The sequence below is a fragment of the Triturus cristatus genome, chromosome 6 (genome assembly GCF_964204655.1).
Source record: "Triturus cristatus chromosome 6, aTriCri1.1, whole genome shotgun sequence".
NCBI classification, from domain to species: domain Eukaryota; kingdom Metazoa; phylum Chordata; class Amphibia; order Caudata; family Salamandridae; genus Triturus; species Triturus cristatus.
In genome coordinates this window covers 471,345,652-471,364,453 of record NC_140589.1, presented here as the reverse complement: position 1 = coordinate 471,364,453, position 18,802 = coordinate 471,345,652, and positions in this window count along the sequence as shown.

Sequence of the window (18,802 nt, the reverse complement as noted above, 5' to 3'; positions counted from 1 at the left end):
GCGACGACTCTCACCACTCCGTGGATGATCCAGACCAACCTGGCCCCTCTGGTGTCCAACCACCTGCAGCACCTGTGTCAGGTACAACTGTGCCAACCACCACCCCCATTCCTGCCACATCCCAGGAGACACCCAGGAGCCCTGCCCGCACACAACAACGCAGCCAGTCTGTCCAGGAGGGACAAGGTTCTCCGGGCACCCAGGAGGAGGCAGGTGACACCGCAACTGCCATCCCTCAGGGGTCCCGGAGACCCGATGTGCCCACAATGGCAGGCCAGGCGCAAGTGGGCAGGGGTGGTGGGAGTGGAGGACGGCGGAGGCGCGAACCTGCCCAGTTGGCTCAGGACCCGGCTATGTCACACATCAGAAAAATCCTGGACGCATACCGGTGTGACTCCAGAGGCATCGACCAGGTAGTGGGGACCCTCAATGAGATGAAGACCATGCAGGTCGAGCATCATGCCAGGATGGAGGCAAGACTGGCAAAGCTCCTGGCGGTGCACAGGGACGTGAGCCAATCACTCCGTCAGATCGCCCAAAGCCTGGCAAACCCTCCCTGTGCCCCCAGGCGTAGAGCAGCACCAGAAACAGGGAGGGAGGAGGAGGAGGATTTATCTGACGGAGTGTCCCTGGCATCGTCAAGGCCTGCTTCTGAGGGTCCCCGCAGGAAGGTGGGTCGTCCACGAAAAAGACCGTGAGAGTCAGCGGAACATCACCATCTCCCAGGTCACCTGGCCTGGCACCTGGCCCTCTGGCCCAACAGCAGCACAGCAGCAAAGGACATTCTCTGCCACATGGCCTTGCCGGTCACTGTCTGACCAATGTTGACAAAGACTGTGGCACAGACTCTGATGACTTTCAATGGCAAGGACACCAACTCCCCCTGTGAACTTTGGATTCTACACTCCCGCCAAGCACCTCTTGTCACCCCCCCAAACACGTACCCCAGCACAAATAAAATTCATCACAATCACAAGATGATGCCGTCATTTTGCATTATTCCACTACATGTGTGTGTTGTAAAGTCAAACCATGCCTGATTTCTGAAGTAACTCCAAACATCCATACCCTGGGGTCTGAGTCTGGCACAGGACACACATGGGTCACAATGTACCATCCAAGACAGACATGGAGCACCATACTCACCCGTGATGGGCCCAACCAGCTGAGGGGGTGCCCGCACAACTGTGCCTACAGACCTATTTAGAAGAGCAACAGTCATGCGCAGAGGTCAGGGATCATGTGGAGTGTCCTGGGGTGCTACTCCCAGGTATGTGTAGACACGTGGCAGAACCATGTCCTGCATGCTTGAGTCAGGTGGATGTGGAGAATGGTGGGCCAGCCCAGGTTGGATGCATGGAGATGGCACAATTGGGTGTTGGCCCACAGTGCCACAAGGTTGTGTTGTGCTTGTGGGCTGCATCCTGAGTGTGTGCGTGGATTGAGAAGGTCATCCTGCAGCTGGCAAAGATCCACTCCCCCCATCTCTGTTTGACGTTGATGTGGCCTGGTCGCCGGATGTAGTAGCAGAGCTGTGCAGATGCACCCTGGATGTGGACAAGTATCATGGGATTCCTAATGCACATGTCCGTAGAGTGCAGGGTAGGATTAGACACGGATGTCGTAGTTGACCTGGGGGATGGTCTCCCTCTTGCCTTGAGGTGGATGGAACTGGGGATCTTGTGCATAATGCAGAGTGTGCTGCCGCATGAGGCACAGATGCTGCTGATCAGCATAGCACATGTCAGCAAGCAATGCATGATGAACACCAGCTCGTTTGTGTGGACACTGGGTGTCCTTGCTGCAGGGCCTGCAGCAGCATGCGCCATGTCAAGGAAACAATGCCACAGTAGCACACAAAGACAAGGATCTCAGGATGGAACTATGCAAAAGGTGTATGTCAAGGAAGGAATGTCTGGTTCAACATGGCACACACACACATAATGGATTCATATGCAGCATAGTGGCCGTTGTCGTACTTTAATATTCGGGACCGCGTAGGGGACAGGGCCCTACCCCTGTCTATGTTGGTATTAGCGAACCGCAAATGGTAAATGCGGCATGTACGAGTGCTTTATATGTCGTTCTAGCTATGAATGCACTGTGTACACGTTATTCTGCTCAACTACGCGGGTTCCATTTTGGAAGCAGTGGCCATCTTGTCATTGCCCTCACATAGGCTATGATGGAGTTAATACGGGCCTCACAGTACATGGGCTTTCCCTCTGACTTCTCTATGACCTGGGCAGCTGGCTCTGCTGCCCTGGGTCAAACCGGTCTCACGAGCTCCCCTTCCTCCGTCCACCTGTGATTAGCATCAGGGCTTGACCTGTCATAAAACCCTTTCATTCTACACAATCCCCCGGCTAATCTCTTCCACACCTGCTTGCTCCTGCTTTATGACTTGTTTCCCAAAACAGGAGATGCTCATGTTTATTGGGGGGTCTCTTTACATCAAACATGGGATCTGAATCTTACTGTGTAAATCATTGTGGGCTGGCCGAACTGGAATGTGGGATGGTCATCATGACTCTGCCTTTTCTTTGTAATGTACACTTGTATATTGCCGTATCATAAAACCTAGGAATGTATGCTTGAGGCAAGGAAAAGCGTATTTAAGATGAAGTCCGTTCCTATGATTTTCAGCAGTCTCCTGAGAACATACACGCTGTTGTACTTCTAGGATACCTGTCATTGGTCTGCAGCCAATAAACGATTCTTTGACTTCACCCAGAAGACTCTGTGTTTCTGTAGGTCCGGAACAGGGTGAAACCCAGAAGTCATAGGGTGTGTGCCCCTGCACCGCTGGGTCTAAAATACCCAGTACTTCAGTTTGGCGCCCAACTCGGGCCGATTTCAGCGGTACCAGTCCAAGCCAGAGGTTCGTGAGGAGCTTCGTGTGGAAATTCCGGAGGAAGGCCGCCACTTCATCGACCCCTGCATGTCGACGTGGTCCGAAAGTCTTTTCTGCGAGGTTCTCCGCGTCCCGACGGCTACGAAGGACTGCTGCCCTGATTAATCGACCTGTTTTGGACCCTTGACGAGTTTGAGAGAGCGAAACAATCGAGAGAGTCTTCTGGTGACGCCATCGATCAGCAATATTCAGTTAAGTATAAGTGGAGCGTCTCCCATTTGTTTTGGTATCCCTCGGGATCGTTTGGTTTGATTTGGTAATTGGTGATTTGGTGTTTGCAAACCCCAAAGCCAGAGGATTCGTGTATTCACGAGAATATCGTATTCGATAATCCTTTGACGTTTGGATCTAGACTAGTGAGCGAAGATGCCTGGTTCTGGACTATTTGGTAGATTATTTTGTTTGGGTTGTGGAAAAGATTTCCAGCTAGAGGAATCATGTCCGGTTCCTCCGGTTGGAACTCCAACTTATGAGCTCTATGTGAAACATGGCGTAGGCCCCATTGCATATAACGAAGTGTGGATCCACTACACCAGGAAAGATGGTGTTTTAAAATGGCCCCAAAATGGTAGTTTTGATACCGATATTTTAGATAATCTGGAAATTAAATTATTTAAGAAGAAAGCCCGGCCGGCGATGTTTGACTCTTTCCGCTTGTGGCGAAAGGAAGCCAAACAGAAAGAAATTAAGTTAGCGAAAAAGAATAAAAGAGAGAGAGGTATGTCAGTAATGCAAGCAGCTGTACAATTTAAAGACAATGAAGAGGAGCAAATGAATGAGCAATTGCACAGGCAGCGCAAGTTAGGGATTGACAAATGTTACCCAGCTTTGCCACATCCTAAGCAGGATGAGTCAGAAGAAAAGGAGAAAGATCCCCTGATGTCACATTTGTTGAGTTCGCCACCCCCGTATGCTCAAACTGCCACGGCGCCTCCCCAGCTTGTAAATATGCCACCTCCAGTGCATATACTGCAAGCCTTGCCGCAACCGCCAGTTGCTTTGCAGCCAGTTCCTATTCCTGTAGCGCAGCCCTCTCAAGCGCCGCCAGTGGTGCTTCCAACTGCCCCCGCATTTCCTGCGACTTTGCCTAATCCAGTAACTGCCTCCCCTAACACTCTTCCTTCCATCACTCCAGTACCTGTCTCTACATCCTCTTTTCTTCCCTCTGTTTTTCCCCCTGTTCTCGCCTCAGCTTCTCCTTCGACGCGACAGCGCTTAGCTAATGTGGTTACTACATTAATGTCTCCTCTCTTTGGGTCATCTGGTGCAACTCCTGGTTTACAGCGTAAGCAGCTGCGCAGCCAATTGCCTAACCCCGATGAGAAAAAGGTAATAGATCACATGGCGCGTAGATGGATCGTTTTTCCTTCACTTTATGATGTGGAATCAGTTGTCAATACTTTCCATCAATGGGATGCCCCTAAACAGAGATATGTGTTTGAGAAAATGTGCGAAATTCTCTGTGAAGAATTGGAGGATAGTGGTAAAAATCCGAGTCCGCAGGAATTGTGTAGAGTGAGGTTCGATTTTGGAACTGGTATAATTGTGGACCGCGAAGTAGATAAAGCAGTTGCGGTTATATTGTCACTTAGGAATGACGATTGCCAACAGTCATTGTTTGAACAAGAGGTCCTTGTGGGGAAAAAGGCAAAAGCGCGACAATACCCCATGAGAGAAGTTCCCCCGGTATGGAAGGAAGCGGTTGCAGCTGTCGGTGGTAACCCCGCTGTGGCAGCGCATTTCCAGCGTGTTTGGGTGCATGTTCCATGGAAGCGCTCTGAAGTATTAGCGCTTAAGCAGTCCTTACCTGATCCCCGTAAGAACCCAGCAGGTTATTATAAAGAGTTGTCACAGACGGCAGGGTCATGCATTATGAATCTGGCCGACATAGACATGTTGTTTGGCAATGTTGTTCCACAGCCTCTATGGGGATCAATTCGTAATGTAGATCACAATGCAGAACTAGGAGATACATGGGCCAACATTGTTGCTGCTGATGCTAGACAAACGGGTGGTGCGAAACCAGAACCTTTAGTAGCTGAACTCCCTGGTAGAATCATCACGTATATGAAGACAATAATGCCGGCGATGCGCGTAAATTGGGACAAGTTATCTGCATGCAAGCAGAAGAAAGATGAGACAGTGTCAGACTTCTTTACTAGGTTTGAAGAAACGTTTATTGACCACAGTGGGCAGGATATGAGTACTGAGGGTGGCCAACGGTTGTTTGTGGACAAGTTTGTGCAGAATTTACTTCCTGACCTGTGTAAAAAGTTGAAAGATTCAGAAAGTTCTTGGGCTGTTTCTTCTTCAGCGCAAATACTGGCTACTGCACAGTATTATGAAAATAGAGATAAAGACGAGAAAGATAGAACGGAGAAGAAAACGAAGGAACTGAAGACAAAGGTCCTTTTACAGCAGGTCTATCCGCCACATGGAGGTCAGAATAATTATAGGCAACCCCAAGGTGTCTATCACCAACCCCAACAGTTTCAGAACAATCAGCAAATGAACGGGTATTACCAACCACGTGTCCCTGTAGGTCCCAACCAATGTTCATACTGCAAAGAGGAAGGTCATTTTAAATATAGTTGCCCTAAATTAATGCAGCGGAACGGTAATATGTATGGCACAAGAGGTAGAGGTGGTCAGCAAGCTCCTAGAGGTAGAGGGCGTGGAAGTGTTCCCCAGAACGCGCGTCCTCTGCCGCCTCAAAGTACCATCAATAGCTTTGATCAGCAAGCTAACGCGATTAGCAATACGGCCCAGTATTATAATAATGATTATTATGTAGAGGACGGTGATGCAGAGAATAATGATTACTAGGACAGCCATAGACAGAGAGAGGGAGTTGTTTCAGTGCCAGTGGATCAGAGTGGACCGTATGTTGAGGTGACTACAGCCAATGTAACGGAGCCTTTTCTGCTAGACACTGGTGCTGCAAAGAGTTCAATCATGCATTCAAAACTCCCTGGCGCACCTTTGTCTGGCGAGATAAATGTTTCAGTAGGTTTTTCTGGCGCCCCAGTTAGGAACCCGATTTCTAGTCCCATGTCACTTTCTGTTGGACCTTGTGAGCTGAAAGCACCCCTGATCCTGACAACAGGTTGTGGTGAGAATTTACTGGGATTAGATTTGTTGAAAAGATTGCATGCCACGTTGTATTGTTCTCCTTCGGGAGTACAACTTACATTAGGCAAGAAAGTAATTTCCCCAATGTACTTGTCTAAAAACACGATGCCACCTGAATTGTCATCCCTTCCGGATGCCCTTTGGGCTATTGGTCCCAATGATGTGGGCCTCTTGGAGATACCGCCATATGTGGTGACTTTAAAGGCTAATGTCAGACTGCCACGTATTCCCCAGTACAAGATCTCTAATGAAGGGCAGAAAGCATTGTTAGACATTGTTAGCGACTTGATTCATAAGGGTGTGATAGAAGAGACAAGAGGCAACGTTTGCAATAGTCCGATCTTACCTGTCTTAAAACGAACGGACCCTTCACAGCCACCTGTTTACAGATTTGTGATCGATCTCAGAGAAGTTAATAAGATTGTTGTGCCACAGTTTCCGGTTGTCCCCGATATAACTGCCTTGTTAACGATGATTCCAGCCTCTGCTGCATGGTTTTCAGTGATCGATTTAAAGAATGCTTTCTTTAGTATCCCAATTGCAGAAGAGAGCAGAGATATTTTTGGTTTTAGTCTGGGAGGCCGAAGCTTCCGCTTCAAACGCGCTCCCCAGGGCTACTGTGAGAGTCCATCAATATACAGTCAGGCTCTGAAAGCGCAGCTTGATGCACTTGTTTTACCTAGTGGCGCTGTCCTGATTCAGTACGTGGACGATTTACTGATCGCTGCGGATACTGAGAAGATCTGTAAAGAAGCCACATTGTCACTGTTGCGCCATTTATCCGCTTACCATCACAAAGTGTCTCTCTCTAAGCTGCAATATTGTCGACAAGAAGTGACCTACTTAGGTCATCTCTTATCGAAGGAGGGAAGGAAACTGACCCCAGAAAGAATTCAAGCTATTGCACAGTTGAGTGTGCCAAAGACACAGAGAGAAGTGCGTGCTTTCTTGGGCATCACTTCATACTGTAGGCATTGGATCCCCAGTTTTTCTTTATTGGCAAAACCTTTGTTAGCCTTAACATGCAAAGACACACCGAATCCTATCCCATGGTCTGAAGAGTGCCAGAAAAGTTTTTTGGAATTGCGTAATGCGTTATGTTCAGCTCCTGTGTTGGGCACTCCTGACTACAGTAAGCCTTTTACATTGTATGTTCACGAGAAAGATGGATGTGCGTTGTCAGTGTTAACACAGCCTTTTGGCGACAGACCGCGCCCATGCGCGTATTTTTCATCCACCTTGGACCCTGTAGCGAGGGCATTGCCAAGCTGTCTGAGAGCGACAGCTGCTGCAGCGATGTCTATCCGACAATCGGCTGGTTTGGTAATGGACAATACATTGATTGTCATGGTTCCACACGCTGTAGATACATTATTAAATAGAACTAAGACACAACACTTGACTAGTGCACGATTATCGGGCTACGAACTTACACTGTTAGCTAATCACATACACATAAAAAGATGCAATACGCTGAATCCAGCTACATTGTTGCCAATTCCCGCAGACTCAGATGAGATTGAGCAGCATCACTGTCTGTTCAGGACAGAAGAAGAGACGAAAGGGAGAGTAGATTTAAAAGATACTCCCCTGACTGAGTGTGATGGCACTTTATGGGTAGATGGGTCCTGTTTCAAGCTCCCTAATGGTGACACGACTGCTGCATATGCTATCACGACTTTACACACAGTCGTGGAAACTGCACGAGTGCCACATAATTCGGCCCAAGCAGCAGAATTAATCGCCCTCACGAGAGCATGTGTGTTGTCTGAAGGAATGAGAGTGAACATATACACAGATAGCCAGTACGCCTTTGGCGTGGCTCATAATTTTGGGCGTTTGTGGAAGGAGCGTGGGTTCCTGACGTCGCATGGAGCTAAAATTCAGAATGGCAAGTTGGTAAATGATCTCCTTGAGTCACTGACCCTACCGTTGCAAGTTGCGATCATGAAATGCAGTGCGCACAAGAAAGTCACGGATGATGTTGGACGTGGGAATGCGTTTGCTGATGAGACCGCGAGAGAAACAGCACAGAATGTGAAGACTAGAATGTATGTTGCAGGTCCCGCAAGATGGGTTAAGATGTTGGAATGTGTGAGAACACAATAGAGAGTGTGAAGTCGCTTCAAGCTGAAGCCACAGAGGAAGAGTTAAGCAAGTGGAGAGAAAGTATGGGTAAGTTGGATGAGAATGGTTGTTGGATTGATCTGACAGAACATAGGCGATGGTTGTTGCCTGATGCATATGTGCTTCCAGTAGTTACTATGGCACATGGAATGGCACATATCAGTACGAAAGGTATATGCAAGTTGTTAGCTCCAGTATGGCAGAATGCTGGGATTCCCAAGTGTGCAGAGAATGTGGTCAAGAATTGCATAGTATGCTTGAAGTACAACCCTGGTAGGGGAACCCCAACTCCGGCTGGTCACTTTGCACCCCCATCATGTCCATTTGAAGTTTTGCAGCTGGACTTTATTCACATGGAAAGATGCAACAACCTGAAATATGTATTGGTGGTTGTTTGTGCTTTCTCAAAATGGATTGAGGCTTATCCTCTGAAAGATAACACTGCCCTATCCACAGCCAAAGCCCTTGTGAAGGAGTTTTTCCCTAGGTTTGGGATGCCAAGAATGGTGTGGTGTGATAACGGAAGTGAGTTTGTGGGTAAAGTGATGAAGAATGTATGTGAAGGGCTAGGGATAAAGCAGAAGTTCCACGCTGCAAATCACCCCCAATCAGCTGGATTAGTAGAACGCTACAATGGAGCCTTAAAGCTCAAGCTGGCCAAAATCCAGGCGAGCACCGGTCTTAAATGGCCTGACGCTCTGCCTTTAGCACTCCTGTCCACCAGAATGACCATACACTCACGAGTGGGACTTAGTCCTTACGAGGTCGTTTTTGGCCGTCCCGCCAACGTATGGGGTGTACCGAGACCTACGAAGTTCAGTGAGATTGAGCATCCAGTACTGCTCGATTACCTGTATGATTTGACTGTTAAACTGCGTGTTTTGCACCAACAGGTACATGATACTCTTCCCCAAGCCTCTGAACCTCCTGGACACCCTATCAACCCTGGCTCGTGGGTCCTGGTCCGGAACTTCCAGCGCAATAGCAACGACGAGCCTCGCTGGATTGGCCCTCATCTTGTTCTTCTTTCGACAAGATCAGCAGTGCGAGTGAAAGGGAAGAAGCACTGGATTCATGGTACCCACTGCAAAGTAGTCCCCTTGCCTCTGCCATATGACCAGTGGGTCAAGGAGGGTATCGCCGACTCAGAGACAAACATTGTACCTCGCTTTGTAACATTCAGTGACGCACGCCTAAAAGACACAGTTTCAGACCAAGAGAGTGACAATATTCTGCAGGAAGCTGTGCCACCATCAAGTCGACTGGACACTACTGAGCCTGAACTTTTGTTTCAAGACCAAACAGCACCTGGCCGTTTCCGCTATAATTTGAGACCTAGGCCCATGGACAAATAAAGATTTCCTGATTATTTCCCTTTTGACATTTTTGCTCTCCCATCTGAAGGACTTTCTTGATTTTTGTTTTTCGAACCACCATCCGGGTTCTGCCGCAGGGTCGCGGTGCCAAGACTTTGGGGTACAGGCCGAAGACGCTAGGTCGACGGTTCTGGTTAGTCTAGGGCGTTTTCCTGGACTGACAGGCGTACTCCTTAGCAGAAGAAACTCATCCACCGCGAGCGGCCCGAGTAGAGGATGGAGTTTTTTAAGATGGAGAGACCGATTGAGGAAATGAACTTTAACGCAAGGATGTGTAGAATTGTAAAAAGTAAATGTTTTGTCTTTTTGTGCTTTTTTACACTGTGTAGTATCATAATGTTTATTGTAGGATTTGTGTTTTTCTCCGCTCAAAAACCCATTGAACCCACTCAACAGCCTATATCTCCTTCTACTGCCTCCTCTCACTCTTTTTACCCTTTGCCTGAGCACGAACAGACCAGACGATCAGAGTTCGTAAATAACTCGTTTATCCAGCTCTTGCACCAGCACCAACTGGTAATGAATACGACCAATTGCTGGGTGTGTGGGTTAATGCCCCATACCATTAACAAGGGTATTCCCTACCTGGTGCTACCGTACAGTTACAATGGATCGTCATGGGCATTCCAAACCATGTTTCTCTATGCTCTAGATACATACTCCCCTCGCCAACCGCGTTCCATCAGACCCATCACCAATAATAAAGCTTTAATGAAAGGAGTTGCCGATATGAGTAGAGATATTGATGCATACTCATCCATTCCCAAAGAAGAGCTGAGACCTTATGTAGGATGGAACGCGACGGGGTATAGTATTAGTCTGGGTGAAAGACAGCGAAAAATCTCATCTCCAATCTGGGTCGTACCCCACATGGGTCGGTTCTGCTTACAGGGTAATGGTCAGAATCCTAGAGCTCAACTGGGAAGAAGTGACTGTACTGAAACGTACACTTTCCCGTCACAGTTTTCCCCTGCGTTTTTGGCTGCTAAGGGCACATATTTCATCTGTCATGACCGAGCATATACATGGCTGCCCCCTGATTTCTCGGGCACATGTTATATTGCGAACTTGCTACCGCCGACATTTACTGCTGCCTCTGACTATCACAAGACCAGAGTTGTGAGAGGTGTGATTAGTAAGGAGGATACTGCCGGTCAGGAAGCGGGAGACTTCTTCTTGGGTTTCCTGCCGTTTTGGGGACCTATGGTCAATAGTAGGAACCTGAGACAGCTGACTCGTGTGGTTGAATCCACTGTCAATGTAACGGCTGGTGCCCTTAGTAATCTGACAGCTGAGCTCCAAGCGGATCGCCTTATGACTCTGCAGAACCGCATGGTTCTAGACGTTATTCTTGCAGACCGCGGTGGGGTATGCAAGGTCATCCAATCCAGTTGCTGCATTTTCATACCAGATAATGCTCCAACAGTGTATCAAGCCATCTCCAAACTCCATAAAATATCTGAATCCATACACGTGGATAAGGGAGATTGGTCACTGATGGGGTGGTTCTGGGAATTGATATCTGCCTGGGGTTGGAAAGTTCTGATGGTCGTTGGAATGATCTTAGCCATTCTTTTCCTGTTCTGTCTGTGTATACAGTGTGCTCCCGCGATATGTGGCCTCTGTGCTACCTTATGTGTAAGGAAACCTGTATCGAGGGACGAGCTAAGTAACAGGATGATGCTACAGCAACATCTCCATGACTTCGTGAACATTGACCTAGACTCGGATTAAGATGAGTATAGTGATTGCCTATGTAAGGGCAAAAGGAGGGTCTGTCGTACTTTAATATTCGGGACCGCGTAGGGGACAGGGCCCTACCCCTGTCTATGTTGGTATTAGCGAACCGCAAATGGTAAATGCGGCATGTACGAGTGCTTTATATGTCGTTCTAGCTATGAATGCACTGTGCACACGTTATTCTGCTCAACTACGCGGGTTCCATTTTGGAAGCAGTGGCCATCTTGTCATTGCCCTCACATAGGCTATGATGGAGTTAATACGGGCCTCACAGTACATGGGCTTTCCCTCTGACTTCTCTATGACCTGGGCAGCTGGCTCTGCTGCCCTGGGTCAAACCGGTCTCACGAGCTCCCCTTCCTCCGTCCACCTGTGATTAGCATCAGGGCTTGACCTGTCATAAAACCCTTTCATTCTACACAATCCCCCGGCTAATCTCTTCCACACCTGCTTGTTCCTGCTTTATGACTTGTTTCCCAAAACAGGAGATGCTCATGTTTATTGGGGGGTCTCTTTACATCAAACATGGGATCTGAATCTTACTGTGTAAATCATTGTGGGCTGGCCGAACTGGAATGTGGGATGGTCATCATGACTCTGCCTTTTCTTTGTAATGTACACTTGTATATTGCCGTATCATAAAACCTAGGAATGTATGCTTGAGGCAAGGAAAAGCGTATTTAAGATGAAGTCCGTTCCTATGATTTTCAGCAGTCTCCTGAGAACATACACGCTGTTGTACTTCTAGGATACCTGTCATTGGTCTGCAGCCAATAAACGATTCTTTGACTTCACCCAGAAGACTCTGTGTTTCTGTAGGTCCGGAACAGGGTGAAACCCAGAAGTCATAGGGTGTGTGCCCCTGCACCGCTGGGTCTAAAATACCCAGTACTTCACCGTCGTGGAGACTGACATGCCACAATACCTACACAGCCATGGACATCATGCACAATACAGAATCTAATCCCTGACAAACAGCTTGCATCTTGCTACTCTACACATAGACTCATATGCACCATCTCTGAGAACAATGCCAGACATGCCGCATGCACAGTGGCAACAGACCACCATTGACAGAGATGAGGCACCTTGGAGGCAGAGGGACACCTTTATTACTCATGTGTGTCGGAATGCTAATGCAACTCTGTCAACACATACACAGGTCATGTGGATGAACACTTGGGACCAACACTGGCACCCCCCTTACTACCACAGATGCTGGAAATCCATGGCACTAGCACACAAGTGACGGGTTACAGCTAAACACCCCCTGCTGCTCACGGAGAGGCTGCCATACACCATTGAGCCCCTAATGGGGAATTCACACACCATGTCATCCCGGTGCAACCCGTATGTTTCCGAGGGCAGTGTTACACACATTGATGGCTCCATCACAATCCACAATCCCATTACAGATGACTGTCACCAAGTCTGAGCATCAATTCAGGTGAATTCTGCTCCGTGTCATGTGGCCCATGGTGATTCTACATGTATGTAAAGTTTCAAATCATGAACAGGAGCAGTGCACACACATTCAAAACAAATACCACTCACAAAAAGCTGTGCTGCATCCCTTACCCGAAGGAGATTTTCGAACTTGTCCGTGCATGTAACGCTGATTCAGCACATGTTGCTGTGTTCATGAGGAATAGCAGGAGCACAATAATGCCACCAGCAGACAGCATGCGCAAGTACCTGTGGATGGGAGACACACCAGAAGTCAGCCAAAAGAAGCACATCCGCATGCATGTGCATGTACTCGACACGTATTAGGTTGTCAACATGCTAGGTGACAATGATGACTCTGGAAAAACATTCTCCTATTGCACCATCACTCGAGTGACACATCCAAACACACCTCCGACTCACTTGGAAGACATGCAGATGGACACACACATTGCAACACTTGCCACACACAGCCCAATGCGTGCACACTCAGACACTGGAACTCACCACTAAGCAAAGAAGTCGCGTATGAGCCGACTCCGCATGTCCTCTGCCGCCTCCTCCTCCACATCACTTGCCTCGTGACCAAGCCCTTCATCCTCCACGGGTGGATGGTCCTGCTCATCTGGATCCAGGATGAGTGGCACAGCTTTCTCCACTGCCATGTTGTGCAGCATGCAGCACACGAGGAAGATCTTGCAGACCTTCACCGGTGCATATGGGAGTACGCCACCGGTCTTGTGGAGGCAACGGAATCGGCTCTTCAGGAGGCCAAACGTCCTCTCTATCACTCGCCTGGTCCGCCCATGGGCGTTGTTGTAGCGGTGATCGGCAGCCGTGCTGGGGTTGCGGAGAGGCGTGATCAGCCATGGCATGTTGGGATAGCCAGCGTCCCCTACATGGAAAAATCATGGACAAGAGTGGGTCAGGAGAAGTAGTAAGACAGGAAGATGACGTTAAATACAGGACTGCCAGAGTATACCTACCAACAATACATGCTCGTTCAATGCGCAGCTGCAGCATCATTTCAGGCACCCTTCTACGCCTCATGATGTACGCATCGTGTGCTGATCCTGGGAAATGAGCACAGACATGTGAAATCACCATGTTGGCAAGACACACCGCAAGGGCATTAATGGAGTGGTAATGCTTGCGGTTACGGAAGGCTACCTCCTGTGCCTGTGGTGGTACCAAAGCCACATGTGTTCCATCTATGGACCCAATGACATGGGGCATCCCTCCCAGGGCATAGAACTCACGCTTGACAGCTGTCAACTGCTCAGGAGTTGGGAATTTTATGAACTCATCCAGGTGAACCAACATGGCCTCTACAAAATCATGCAGCACACGGCTGAACATGGTTTGGGACATGCCACCAACGTGAGCAATGGTATGTTGAAAGGTACCCGTGGCCAAGAAATGTAGGGCTACCATCACCTTCATCTTGGGTGTCAGTGCAGTAGGATACCTGTGTAGCGGTTGGAGGTGTGGTGCCGGCCGTGTCGTCAGGTCCTCAATCAAGCATTGGGGGAAGCGGTAGCGGCATATACAGTCATTTTCCCACATGTCAGCCAAGTCCGGAATTGGTCGAAGGAGAGGCGGAGCCCTGCAGTGAATTAGAAGGGACAACGAAGAGTGAGTACAGTACACCACCAATGTCAATGTACTGCGCACATGCTCAACAGGCAATACACATATGCTACATACAGAGTCAGGTCTGTGCAAAATGCCCTGGACACGTATGGCAGGCATGTGACACTCCTACCAAGAGCCAGCTACAAACGTTGATTCTCAACCTCAATATGCCATGCCATGAAACTAGCTGTGGGCCAGTGTAAGTGAGCAGGCTGACGCATTACAGGAGTTACAGACATCCAAATATGTGCAGAAGAAGGATGTTTATTGTACAGACAGGTTGCGGGACACTAGAGGCACAGGTCACATGTCATAGAATAAGGACAGACCACACACCTTGCCATGAAGGATTACATGTCAAGACTGATCACACATACATTGAGAGTATGCAGATCTGTCCTTGTTTTGGAACTCCGTGTCGATGCATACATACACACCTAACGTCGGATTACACATGTGTGCTGGTGTGCGTAACAGTGTGCCATGCCCATCTACACACAGACACATGTTGGTTGCAGCAACTGCAGATGCATTTGACCAAACACCTACAGCAAACCTATGGGAACACATGACACACACATGACATAGCTACAGCGTGCAACGCGGGCATTCACTTGTCAGGGGTAACATTCCGTGTACCTGGCATCAGGGGACATTTGCGGGTGTCGGTGACTGTGCCATGCCAGTGACCCATGGCCCACCAAGTCAGTACTACATGCACACATGTCAAAGGAGTGAAGGGGATGTGTGGCACATAGGGCACCATCACACGTGACATGTGTACACAGCTCATCATACTGTAATTCGCTTCACACCTCAGGAGTATGGTGCCACCTCACAGCCTGACGCACCTGTGCCCGACACATGTAGTACTGCACCGACAATGCCTTGATGTCCAGCCTTGGCCATGTATGACAGCTCAATTCATTCCTGTGTGCCGCCTGTCACCACTGTCAGGTGTGAATCCCACCGTACATACGCTCCGAGGGCGTGTGTGGGGTCCCTATCACCATGGGGGTGCTGGCGTATGCGTACGCCATAGTGATACGGACCGTACATGCGTGTGTATGGTCCCTATCACTATGGGAGTGCTGGCGAATGCGTACGCCATAGTGATATGGACCGTACACGCGTGTGTACGGTCCGGACTACTATGGCGTACACGTACGCGAGCACCCCCATGGTGATAGGGACCGTACACACGCGTGTATGGTCCGTATCACTATGGCGTATGCATACGCCAGCACCACCATAGTGATACGGACCGTACACACGTGTGAACGGTCCGGACTACTATGGCGTACACGTACGCGAGCACCCCCATAGTGATAGGGACCGACCCTACACACGCGTGTGTACGGTCCCTATCACTATGGGGGTGCTCGCGTACGTATACGCCATAGGAGTCCGGACCGTATACACACGTGTGTAGGGTCGGTCCCTATCACTATGGGGGTGCTCGCGTACGTGTACGCCATAGTAGTCCAGACCGTACACACGCGTGTACGGTCCGTATCACTATGGCGTACGCATTCGCCAGAACTCCCATAGTGATGGGGACCGTACACACGCGTGTACGATCCGTTGCAATGCATTTGGGGTGGCCTAGGGCTGTGGGACGCACCGTACCTGTGTTGTGACATAGGATTGACATAGGGGACACATGAGGGACAAGTATAGGGGCCTAAATGCATGCTGGTTGTCATGGAGACCGAGTTTCAGGTTTGAATTTTGCATCATGTGGCCAGCAGGAGTCGGTTGGAGACAATATACTTTGTTGCAATGTGGTTGTTGACATTACATCATGCTCACTTGTAAAACCATGCAAAGCCTGTCACTGGGGTACTTTTAAAATGATTGGAGGACACGTAGGATGCAAATGTGACTGAGCCAATCACTCTGTACTCCTGTAAATGAAACAGGGCATCAAGGAAGATATAAGGCAGCCAGGTCCCTTGAGAGAGCACTTGCCTGCACACCCTTTCATTCCACAACACTGCTGCTGCTTGTCATTCCTCTGGCACCATGTCCAGGTCTGTGGAGAGGGCCCAGCCATTCACCATGGAGGAGAATATGGCGTTGCTGGATGTGATCCTCCCACAGTACACCATGCTGTATGGTCGACCAGGGGAGCAGGTGAGTGCAGACTCCACTAGCTTAAACTGTGCCCCTTTTTGTGACTGTTACTCCTGGCATTGTGTCCAGGTGTGACAGACATGCAGGGTTCTTCATAGTGGTTCCCAGGGGGGGGGAAGGGCTCATGTCTCCCATGCAGAGCATGCTGTAGTTCCTGTGTGCACAACGCACTAGCATGGTGCTTACTGTGACGATCACTGCATGGTGCATGCCGCTTTCGGACTGCCTAATCCTCCTGGAAATGTTGTTTCTACAGTCCTGATGTGAGTCTGTGCTCAGGGTGACAGGTGCCAGGACCCACAGATGTGTGTCAGTTCAGTGTACCTGTGGTGAGAGTGTCCAAATGATGTGGTCGTCCCCTGGACACTGGTGTGTGTGTGTGAGTCCCCTGTCATGTGAGTGTGTGCATATGTGGAGTGTTGCACCCCAGCTGCATGTGGGATGGATACACCCTGCCCATCTGATGTGTGCAGGGAGCTGTGCTGGATGTCTGCCGTGCTGAGACAGCCCCACATCTGTGACACCCCCAGTCTAGTGGCACATGTGCAGAGTGAGGTTTGAAGCGGCAGTTGCCAATGCCAGGTGATTGTTCAGTGCCTGTGTGTGTCTGTGTACTCTGCTGAGGTAGCGTAAGTGGGCTGGGGCATGTGACTGCTTAGGGGTACTGTTCAGATTCCTGTTGTAGCTTGGGATGCACAGTGCACCTACTGCATTTGCCCATTCCCAGGAGGATGATGTCACTATGACAAAGGTGCAATGAGTTGGCTGCATACTATGGCCAGTTCAAACATGCATGATTTGTAATATGTGTGTCTCTGTATCATTGATAAGGTGGATTGATGTATTGTCACTTTTGCATCCTCACAGGTAGGCATCTGTGCCAAGGGGGAGATCTGAAAGCAAGCCGTCAGTGCCGTGAGGAGGACGGATGGTCGGAAGCGGCGCCTAGCCCAGGTGAGGAAACGCTGGCAGGACATCCGGTGCTGGACGCGGAGGATCACACGGGTCCTGCTGGGGGACTCACCTGAGAGTCACAAAAACCGTGGGCGCCGGCGTCTGACCCACATCCATAAGCGTGTGCTGGCAGTGGTCTTCCCCGACTTGGACAGGCGCTTACTGGAGAAGCAGCAGCAGGAAGGGGGTAGGTACATGTGGGTTTGTTGTGTGTGACCAGCTTTTGGAAGTGCGCAGTTGCATTGATACACTGCCAGGGTTTAAATGTGCAGTGCATATCCTGTTCCCCAAAGTAAAGCAGTGCTGTTCTTCCTCCCTTCCCCTCCTTGCCATGTGTTCCCTGGTCTGTGTGTAATCACTCTTGCACAAGGTCATCTAGGCTGGCAGTTACTCCAAGTGCCCAATGCTTGCAACATCATGTGTGGGGGTGGTGTGTAACAGGTTTTTGGATGTTGCCTGTGCCCTGGCCAGTTCTGTCATTGTGGGGTCCATGTTAGTTGGCACTGATGCTGAGTTCCGACATGGGAGTGTGTGTTTCATGTGTACTGCCTTACTGCCTGCATGTCGAATGTTGTGCCCTCTGACATGATGTGCTTGAGTGTGAGATATGCATAGTGCAGGGATGGTGGCTTGTGTTCCAGTCATATCCATCCAGGGCCATGGAGTAGTGTGGCCACTACAGTCCCCTGGGGCACCTTTTCCTAGGTATCATGTGTGTCATCAGACAATGTGGACATTCTCTGTGTCTTCAGCATAGTTTGGGCCCTGTGGCATAGTACCCTGGCCTCATTTGTATTCACGTATACTGTGCTACATGTGTCCACTGTACAGGGTGACCTAATTTAGCTGGTGCATACTCACAGGGGCCAGTGCCTCTGTGTCTTGGTACAACTATCTGATGATGGTTGCTTGTCAGTGATATATGTGGACAGGCGCACCAGGGGTAGTTTGTATGCGATCAGGATTAATTGCAGGCCATGTGTTTTCATCCCAGACTAAGAGGTGTAAGTACTTCCTCTGTCTCAATCACATTGTCTCAGGTAGGGGGGGGGGGGGTTGGTGCGGGCAAGGCCTACATGTCCAAACCTGAAGTCTCCTTGCTCGGTCTGGCCAGTGTGAGATGTTTGTGTGGCCAAACACTCAAGGTGCAGTGCCCCAGTCATGTTGGCCATGGTTTTCAGTGTTACATTTGCAGCATGTCCCAAGAGTTGATAGACATGGTTCCTGCTCATCCCTTTCTTGGCTACGCTGTGTGTCGCTGATGCTGTGCTAGATTGTCCCCAGAGCCTGGCTCCTCTGTACAATTTGATATCAAGTTATTTGCTATTGTGTCATGCTCTCC